The 10,581-nt window shown below is 46.3% G+C and overlaps 1 pseudogene; it reads right to left on the bottom strand.

The window, feature by feature from the left end:
- Positions 1-7,851: 7,851 nt before the first annotated feature.
- Positions 7,852-10,054, bottom strand: LOC110550287 (pre-B-cell leukemia transcription factor-interacting protein 1-like; annotated as a pseudogene).
- Between the last annotated feature and the right edge of the window lie 527 nt (positions 10,055-10,581).

The following is a 10,581-nucleotide window of genomic DNA, read 5'->3' as shown; positions in this document are numbered from 1 at the left end:
TATTTTATTTATTTATTTATTTATGTTGTTTTTTTTGTTTTTCCGAGACAGGGTTTCTCTATGTATCCTTGGCTGTCCTGGACTCCATTTGTAGACCAGGCTGGCCTCGAACTTGGAGATCCACCTGCCTCTGCCTCCCCGAGTGCTGGGATTTAGGCTGCACCACCGCTCCTGGCATTATGTTCTTACGTATAATGTAAGGTTTCACCTTTTTGGAAGGTTACAAACTTCATAAAATTTAGCTTAACATTGTTAAGGTTTAATTGACAATATGTATACTTCACAGCGTGATGCTTTAATATGAATATATATTTATGAGAAATGGTTATTATAAACATAGCCAAAGCCTCACATATTTCCTTTTCCTGTATGCTGAGAGCACTGAAGATTATTTTCAAGTAGGCAGTGCATTGCTAACTAGTCATCATGCTGTCACTATAAATCTGTTCCCCTTTGCCCATGTATCAGCAGCCCTGCTCCCATCCCCTGACAATCACTGCTCTGCCCCCTGCACCACCTATGAAATGTGTGATTTTGTACTGAGCTTATTCATTTAGCAGAATGGCTTCTAAGTTTATTCATGTTGCCATGAATGAAATGGCTTCCTTTTTAAGGCTGAGCACATGAATATGTACACTCACATATCTTCCATAATAAGACATTTACTCAGGTTGGTTTTGTTTTTTGTTGTTTTTTGGGTTTTTTTTTTTTTTTTGTTTTTTGTTTTAGATTTACTTTTATAAGTCTTTAGGTCTTTAGTGAGCTGTGTGCCCATGGCATGCATGTAATATGCACACGAGGACGGGTGCCATCAGGCCAGCTGGAGTTGTAGGTGCTGGGATCCAAATTAGAGTCCTCTGCACAAACAGTAATTACGAACCAATGAGCCATCTCTTCAGCCCCCACTGATTTTTCTATATTGGCAGTCATGACTAATACTGCAATGAACACAGGACTGCAGCTATCTCTTTGACATATTGATCCCATTTTCTTTGGATAAATATCACAATGTAAATGCTTCAGTATTTATTTTATTTTATTGAAGGGTCTCCATACTGTTTTCCATAGTGACTATAATAGTTTACATTCCTACCAAGAGTGTCTATTTTGTTTTTTACTTAAATTTGATATATAGATGTTGAATTAAATCTCCCAACACCCTCATCTGCATCCAAAGCCCATTCTCAGAAACATTCCTTGCAGAGAAAAGTTGTTCGAGAAAGTGAATTTCTACCTAAACACCTGTGAGGTCTGGAGAGACATCTCTCTAGAATGAGCCACAAATGAGTTTGTTAAGTATACAATAAGCAAAAGTAAAATGTCAAAAAGCCAATAGGAGACAGAAGCAAAAAATAACAAAACGTCAATTCAGATGCTCACAGTACCCAGCAGAGACATCTGGGGTGGCCCAGTGAGAGCAGACAAGGGTAGCATCAAGTCAGGGACTTTTAAACATCTAGCAGAAGTCAGCAAAATCGTCACTGAGTTGACAAACTGGAGTCCCTGATCAGAGTGTCCCCTTCTGTTGAAGTTTCCATGTAAAAGAACAAATAAAAGCAGATAGAAACATTGAGCCAGGTTCTTACCATCACCCAGCAGAAACTGGGGAAAGAGTCCCTGAAAGCAATGGGAGAATTCTAAGAGCACAGCATTTGTTCCACTGATGACTTTAGCTTCCCATGGCTAAATTTCTGGCTTTCTGTTTCCATCCTTTGCATTTTTATTTCATGGGGTAAACACCAGTGACTCTTGTTGGGAATGCTCTGCCTTCTAGCTGTTCTCAAAGACATGAGGATTCTCTTTTTTTTTTTTTTTTTTTTTTCTTTTCTTTTTTTTCTTTCTGGTTTTCAGAGCCAGGAACCAGCCTGATTCAGCACAAGGGAGTTTTAGGCCACTTGGGCTTGGAGTAAGCCAGCCAGCCCTGCCTTCAGCTTCTCAGCTTAAAGAACACAAGATAAGTTACCAGCCATTGACAACACCTGGGCCTTTTTAAGGTTATTTGTAAAAACTGCCTTGTCTTTACATGCTGTACACATAAAGCATGCTCATGATTCTAAAGACTGTCTCACCCATTCTCTCCCCACCTCCTCTCCAACAGGACTTGTTACACCTGGCAGGTCTTGGTCTACTTCAAACTTAGGCTCTTATAGATTGATCTTTGAGTACAATTGCATAAATACCTGAGAGTATGTACTCTTTTTAAAAGAGGGGCAAAGGAAAAATATGCAGAATTTATAAGGCCGGGCAGCACACACCATTAATCCCACCATTTGGGAGGCAGAAGCAGGTGGATCTCTGTGAGTCTGAGGCCAGCTTGATCTACATCGGGATAAACCAGGACTACATAGAGAGATCCTGTCTCAAGGGGAGGGAGAATGAAAAAAGTAAAGAAAAATATACCGCCATAAAACGACTGAAAATAAGTCCTCATAGGCAAATTTTGGAACTCTATTTTTAAAATTTCCACAGTAAAGAGTAATCTCTGCGGCTGAAGAAATGGCTTAGCAGTTAGGATCTTACTGCTCTTGCAGAAGACCCAGGTTCAGTTCCCAGTACCCACCTGGTGGCTCCCAACTGTAACTCTAATTCCAGGGTATATTAGTGTTATATAGAGTAACAACTTATAGAGTGGGTGTATATGGAATTTGTGTGTGTGTGTGAGAGAGAGAACTTATTGGACTGACTGACAGGTTGCAGTCCAGCTAAAACAACAATGGCTGGCTGTGAATGGAAGGGCCAGGAATCCAGTAATTGCCAGTCCGTGAGGCTATATGTCTTCAGTATACACCAAAATCTTCAAGAAATAAGCTCCAATTCTAGTGAAGAAATGGATGTGCTAGCAAGTCAAGGTCAAGCAGGCAAAGAGCAAAAGCTCCTTTCTTCATCGTTCTTATAGAGACTTCCAGCAAAAGGTGTGGCTTAGGTTAAAGGTGTGTCTTCCCACCTCGAGATCTGAGTTGAAGATGTGTGTCTTTTGCCTCAAAGGTCCATACTAGAAGTGGATTCACCAAAGCAAAAATAATCTCTCACAGGTGAGCCCTGTATTTCTGGACTGTAGTTCTTTCCAGATTGTTGTCAAGTTGACAACCAAGAAAAGCAATCACAGAAGGATTCAATTGCTCTTCTGATTTCTGTGGGCTCCTACATGTACATTCAGGCAAACACATAAAATTAAATATATTTTATAGAGTGATCTTTGAGGAAGTACAACCTTAAAGCCATGCTAACAATGCTATGTTGGAAGCTTTGAGTTTTCGTTCTGAGACAATCACATAGAATTGACTTGTTTAACAAGTTCACTCAGTGTTATATTGAAAATTGGAACATACCTCAGTTTCCATTGCTCTAATTTTTAGGACAAATTCTTTCCCAAAAAATCCCTCTAATTTTCTCACTGTGACTCCTGTCTTATGCTTATTGTCCAGTCCCAAGTGGCCACTAGGTGGAGGTGCTGCTGTAAGCTGGTAGCTATTAGACTCCTGACAACTAGTCAGTTTATAAGAATCAATGAACAATTTGCCATCTTTTTTTTTTTTTTTTTTTTTTTTTGAGACAGGGTTTCTCTGTGTAGTCTTGGCTGTCCTGGACTCACTTTGTAGACCAGGATGGCCTCAACTCAGAGACCTACCTGCATCAGCCTAAGTGCTGGGATTATAGCCGTGTGCTGGGCCAGTCTTGCTGTGTAACCCTAGCTGGCACTGCATTTGTAATCCTCCTGCCTCAGCTTTGTAATTGCTAGGATTGGATATATGAGCTAGCATGGCAGCTCTAGCTTTAGAGTAAATAGGTTTAATCTTTCACATTTATGTTCTTTCTTTTTGTTTGTTTGTTTGTTTGTTTTTGTTTGTTTTGTTTTGTTTTTCAGAGTCTAACTCTGTAGCCCAGACTAGCCTCTAACTCACAGAGATCCTGCTACCTCAGCTTCCTAAACTGCTGGGATAATAAACTAAAGCCACCACACCCAGCCCCTTTAATCTTTTTCAGACGGTATAATCCAGTAATTACTTACTAAAATTTTAAATTAGATTATTTTCACCAATATCTTTTTCCCCATTTACATTCACACTTCATTCTGGGGTAGAGAAAGGAGCCAGCAGTTAGAACATTTTGAGAGGCTGTGGTTCCTTGGAGAGAAAGCAGTTGGGTTCTGATTGTTTCACTGAGGATCTTGACATTGGTGGCTGCCAGAGGCTGAGGTCTCCTGGGACAGTGGCAGGAAGCAGGAGTGGGCCTGCGTGGTGGGCTCATATTGCTGAGCTTGGCTGCTCACCCAGGAACCAGAAGATCGTCACTGAAGATCTCTGGTGAGGGGACACACTGCAACTCTTCCAGGGGACTGAACACAGCGAGAGGCCGAAGGTACACAGGGGTCAACAGCGCCCTCACTCACAGGATATTGGAGGTCATTGTCTTTGGCCCCCACACATACCCCAGTTCCTCGCCAAAGGGTAAAACAAATGGGGTTAGCTCCTTATTCCAGAACAGATCCCAGAAGCTCATCAGCACAGAGAGACGGATTTTCCCACTCTTCTTCACACCTCTGCTAGAGATGCTGGGGAAACAGCATCTAGCCATAACTTTTCTTCTCTTGGAGGCTTACTTTCTGTTCCTGCAGAAAGGCTCAGATTGCAAAACCACTGGTCTAAACAAAGGACCTGGAGGGGTTCCTGATTTTTTATTTTTATTTTTTTCTCTCTCTTAGTACCTGGGAAAGTTTCAAACTTCCAGTTTGATGTGCAGCTCCTTCATCTCCACTCCTGAGCAGCTGAGAACTGCATCAACTCTGTTGTAACACACCCGGCAGAGTTGGGGCTGCAGAGGGGAGAATTTTGCTTCCTCCCCTGGGTTTCTGGCTGTTTCTGCACCAGCATCATTCTTGAAAGTTGTGCAACTTTCCAAAGACTTGAAATTCAGCCCTCCTCAATTATTTTTCCCCAGCTGAGAACCCTGTTAGCCCAGAATGGCCTTGAGTGCACAGAAATATTTCTGCTCCAGGTCCCCTAGTACTGGGATTGTAGCTTGTACCGGCATGCAGCTTCTTCCTGAGTGCTCAACCAAAGCTCTCACGGACACACCACTGACTTCTCATTCTGCCAGATGGCAAAGCTTGGGATGGAAGAAGTCTTATTTTCTAATTCTTTCTGTCCTTGACCAGCTGTTTGCTTAGAGAGCCAACCATTCACTCCTTTTATACCTTCTTATACTTAGTTCTCAGAAGCCAAATGATACTTTCAAAATCCCACCCGGAAATCCTCCAGCCCACTCTGAAAATTCATTAGCTATGTGACATAAAGTTCATGTTGCTGAGGCCAGGTTTTTTGTGCCCCTTTCACAGCTGTCTGTCACCGCTTACTCTGTCAAGCCTCCAATGACAATGATGTTTGTCCCTAGCCTGGTGGCCCTTCACTAATATTTCTTCCTCCATCTCTTAACAACCCCTCTGTTTTTCCAGCTCTCAACAACTATGTTCAAACCCCAAAGTCACATTTAAATTTTCATGTACTTTGGCTGGAGAGATGGCTCAGTGGTTAAGAGCACTGTCTGTTCTTCCAAAGGACCTGGTTCAACTCCCAGCTCACAACTGTCTGAAAATCCAGTTCCAGATGGTCTGACACCCTCACACTGATGCACATAAAACAAAATTAAATAAATTATATTTAACAAAATCCATGTACCTGTGTCAGATAGTTATTACTGTATAGCAAATGACTTCAGCAATGAGGAGCCCTGGCCAAGGCATGCTGGTGTGCGCAGTCCCAGCTCTTGAGATGTCTCTTGCAGAAAGGCAAGTTTCAGGCCAGCTCATTTCACATTGTGAGTTCCCTCGCCAAACCAGGCTACATAGTGATATCATCTCCTACAAAACAAAAACCACGACAAGGAGCACAGTTTAGTGATAAACTGCTTCACCAGCATGCATGAAGCCTCAGGCTCCATCCCCAGTACTATACATTCACACACAAAAATTCAGAGCAAATGATGTGGATTGGTTGAAGAGTTCCTTTTCTACTCTCGTGTGGAGTGATTTGTGCAGCTGTACTCAGCTGGATTGGTGGCTGGAGACGGGCTGACCTCTTTGTTCATGTGGCCTTCCAACTCCCCAAAAGGCTAACCTGGTCGTGTCATACCCCTAGGCATATGCCAATAGATGCATGTGTGTGCACCAAGAGGCCTGTGCAGGGATGCTTATTTAAACAGTGTTATTCACAGACTCAAAGACCAAACAACCCCAGTGTCTGTCCATGTATTACACTTACTACCTTTAGCAAATGACTTTGGGGACCACACTCTGTGAGTAGGACTGAGAAGGAGGAATTATTCCTCAAGCCACAGCAGTGGTCCTACCTGTTACTTCGTGTATCCTACACAGGACTAGCCCAGTCAGCCCAAAGCAGTCTGACAGGCCACCCCTGAGCACACATGCAATACAAAGAATCTGGCATGATCATGAGGCCACCTGAGGGGCTCAGCAGATGAGTGCTTGGGAGACTGGAGGTTTCCTGGGCTTTGCTGGCATGTGCACAGCTCCAGATTCTGAGACCCTGTCTCAAGAACATAAGGTGAAAACAGTCCAACAGTGGTGGTGCACGCCAGGGCTATACAGAGAAACCTTGCCTTGAAAAACAAAACAAAAAGAAAAAAAAAAAACAACAGGAGGAGAAGGAGAAAGTGGAAGAGGAAAGAAAAAAATAGAAAATAGGGTGAAAGTAATAAAACCAAACACCCACCATCCATTTCTGGACTCTGAGCATGTGCACAAGAACACACACATACAAGCACAAACCCCATATACACACCATACACATATACACATACATACACCCACACATACATACACACTCACTAAACACACACACAGACACACAGATACCCCCCACAAACATGAAGTACACCACACACAGCAGCAGCAATAATAAATGCCTCATCAGTGCGGAATAAAGGTTAAACTTTGTGTGTGTGCGGCAGAAGCAGGGTGTTGTCTTCTTTGCCGTATTTACCCCGTTCCTCTACACTTCAGCCCTCTTTCTGTGAAGGGTGGGCTGGCCTGAGGCCACCCAGCCTAGACTGGGGCAACCTGGAGGCAACTGATGACAAGGCTCCTCAGGAAAGGCGGTGAACGTGGAGAAAGGGCCTGCAGGACTCGAAGGCTGACAGCAGACGCAGAAGGTCGGGTGCAGTGTCGAGGCTGTGCCTATCACTGCAGTGGTAATCCTGAGGTGTCCCTGCACTTAGAGACCACCTCAAGTGACAAAGCCCTACTGTGGTCAATAGTTCAGGTGGGGAGGCGAAAGACACAACAGAAGCATGAGAGAAGGGCACTCTGCTGGCTGGAGAGATGGCTCAGCTGGTAAGAGCACTGTCTACTCTTCCTGAGGTCCTGACTTCAATTCCCAGCAAGCACGTGGGGGCTCACAATCATCTATGCAGATAGAGCACTCACACATCATACATGCAGATAGAGTGCTCACACATGAAATAAAATCTTTTTTAAAAAGGTGGTGGTGGGGAGAGCTTCACGCTTGGGGGTAGCTGCCTCCAAAGCTAACAAAGCCCAGGCCAAGTCTCCAACCAGCAGCTCCAGAGTGGTTGTAGCCTCTCCAGGCTGCAGGGTGGCCAGCTCTGCCATGGTCCGCGGGACAGTCACACAAAAGGCGGACAGCTCTCTGGCTGCAGAATGAGGATACTCCCTAGCGGGCTCCCCCACCAGGCCTCTACACAGCGTAGGACCCGGGGCCTTTAGCATTTGCATGCCTTTGCACAGACAGCCCAGCAGAGCCAAGTATGGCCTTTTTCTAGCAAAAGTGGTACAGTGGAGGCTTTGCTCTCCTCTGTGAAGGACATTCAAGGGCACTAAGGAGCCAAGAGGGACCTGATGGACAGTGAGAGCATAGGATCGAGGGTCACACAATCCCAGGGCTCAGTGGCAGCAAGGTGATGATGGTCGTGGTGGGGATGGCAGCTGTGCTCTTCCCTGGGGCCCACAACTCTGGGGTTCCTGGAGTGTTTCTTCTTCCTTGACCTCTTCTTCAATGTCTTGTCTCCAAAGAAGTGTCTGAACACAAAGTCCTCAGAGTCATCCACTTCATCGGCACCACCCATCTGTTTCAGCGCCACCTCCTCCAGGCTGTCCTCCAGGGCATCTACAAAATGCTGGAAACAAAGCTGATCATGCCTGAAAACGCCATCTTCTCCCAAGTAAGCAAGTGAGAGGGGCAGCTCTTCAGTCGGCTGCCCAGCCCAGGACAGCTGTGCCAAGTATGTTCTCAGCACAGAGACCAACTTTTGCTTCCTCACGGGCACCAGCTCCACGCCAAAGAAGGCACCTCAGCCTTGCACCTCAGCCGCTCCTCCCAACAGAACAGGGCCTCAGGGCTGTTGTCATCCTGTCCCCCACCCACAGAATGCTTCTGGCTTTCTCTAGAGTGGGGGCTCCCACTTTTCCTAGGGTGTACCTTGGGGTTCTGTGGCTTGTCTTTTTGTTGTTGTTGTTCCCAGATTTTTCTCCCCTTAGCTTGTCTTCCTTCCAATCCCCCATCCCCACCCCCTCCTCTTCGGTTCCCTGCCCTCATCCCTCCAACTCTTCTTCCTCTCCCGCCTGACTCCTCCTTCCTATGCTTCCAGTGATCGGCCTTCTGGTCCCTACGCCCACCATGCCACTTCTTCCATTCTGCTCCCTGGAATTCTGGAAGTGGGTCTTCTTCTGGTGCCAGGCCTCCGAGTCACTGGAAGCTACTCCGGTGTTATGACCCCAATTCTCTGGGCCCTGCAATGTCTGGGCCAACATGTGACCAAGTTCGGCAAGGCCAGCATGAGTCCCTGGGGCTCCTTGGCCTGCCTCCTACAAGTCTGTCTTTAAGTCACAGTGCACAGACCTCAGCTGCTACTGTCCCTGCGGCTCCTGTCTTAGGGCCTCGGCCTCCAGCAGCTTATGCTGCTCCAAAAAGCTGGGATCAGGCTCCTGCCCATTGTGGCCTTGCTCCTGGTGGCCTTGTTACCCTGTGGGCCTCCATCCCAGTTGAGACACATGGCATCTATGTATGCGCCTGACACAGCCTCTAGCCCCTGGCGTCCAGCCCTCAGCTGCTGAAGTTTTAACTCCAGGGCCTAGTGGGAGGCCTTGCCCTCCTGCAGGGCCTCCTGGAGAGGGGCATTCTCCTCATTTTTCGGCTGGTGCAACAGGCTCTGAAGCTTTCTGAGTTTACAGCTGGGCCAGCAGCAGTTGGATACCCTGGTTCTCCTTGGCCAGCTTGGCCAGCAGAGGCCCCCATGCTCTGCAGGCTGGGAATATCGTCTGGTAGGACTGAGGCCTGCAGCTGCTCTGTCTCTTCCTGCCTGTTTCGCACAGTATCAGCCAGCTAAATCTCGGGCTCAGCATCTGGAAAGCCCTGCAACTTTGCTACTTCCATGGGCCTAGTCTCGAACTCCAACCGTGCACCACAGAATAGGACGGTCCCCAGGCTCAGAATAACCAGGGCTTCAGGAGACACATATGGAGGGAAATGCTCAGCTCCCCACCTCCACCTTGCCCTCAGCCTGGTCCTCCACATCTACAGGTATCTTAGGTTGAGGTGGGCTGGGCTCCAGGACCATCCATCTCCAAAGACCTTCCACATCCACACCCAAAGCAGCGGAACTCTTTCCAAACTGCTTTGGGACTTGAGGGCAAGTTTTATGGATGGCTTGATGGCTTGAATTCTCCAGGTCCTGTGTATCTGGTCCCAGGCTCATCACCACAGGAGTGTCCTGCAAATCTTCCTGGAGCACTGTGTCTCCAGGGAGCTCCATCCCATGACCATCACCTCCCAGAGTGCCCTTGGCCTTCGTCTCCTCTGGAAGAGCAACACTTTCATTCTGTAACTTTCCATCTGGAAAAGTGTCTCTTCTCCTAAGTCCCAGCTAATTCTTTGTCACCTGCTTTGGAAGGGCCCCCAAAGGCTCTGGGAGACTCCCTCAAACTCTGGTTCTGTCCTGGGTCTGGGCCCACAGTCTCCACAGGCAGGGTCTCAGAGCCAGCAAATACTGAGTTATTATTTGAGATTGGGCAGGAGGACATAGTTGTGGGAGTCTAGGGCTGTGGAGTGGCCACCTGAAGAAAAGAGCTCTCTTAAGAAGGGGAGTTCCCAGCTGGGCCTTGAGGCCTACACTTTTAATCCAAGCAATTCTTTTGAGCTTGAGGTCAAATCTAGTTCCAAGATAGCCAGGGCACTACAAACAAACTTTGCCTCAAACAACCAACCAAAAGAAGAAGGAAAAAAAAAAAGAAGAAGAAAGAAAAAGAAGAAAGGAGGAGAGGTAGAGGAAAAAGTAGAAAGCAAGCTTAAATTTCTTAACATGAAATTCAAATACTTCCATGTGACAGGGTCCTCATTATTTCCAGGACTGTCTGATTTGGGCTCGTAAGAGAAGCCATTTAGCCTCTCTATTGATTGGCTCAACATCCTTTTTAAATTGAAGATGTTAAATTCTCAGATGTTAATGCATTCAAGTACCAAAAGATGAGAGCCAAGCAGAACCACATACTTATTTTGCAATTGTAAGGATTCCAGGGGTTGCTGGTGTTCCTGGCCCCCAAGCACCCTT

The sequence above is a fragment of the Meriones unguiculatus genome, chromosome 2, assembly GCF_030254825.1.
Source record: "Meriones unguiculatus strain TT.TT164.6M chromosome 2, Bangor_MerUng_6.1, whole genome shotgun sequence".
Lineage (NCBI taxonomy): Eukaryota > Metazoa > Chordata > Mammalia > Rodentia > Muridae > Meriones > Meriones unguiculatus.
Note: the sequence above shows the minus strand (reverse complement) of the source record. Positions and strands in the feature narration are given on the sequence as shown.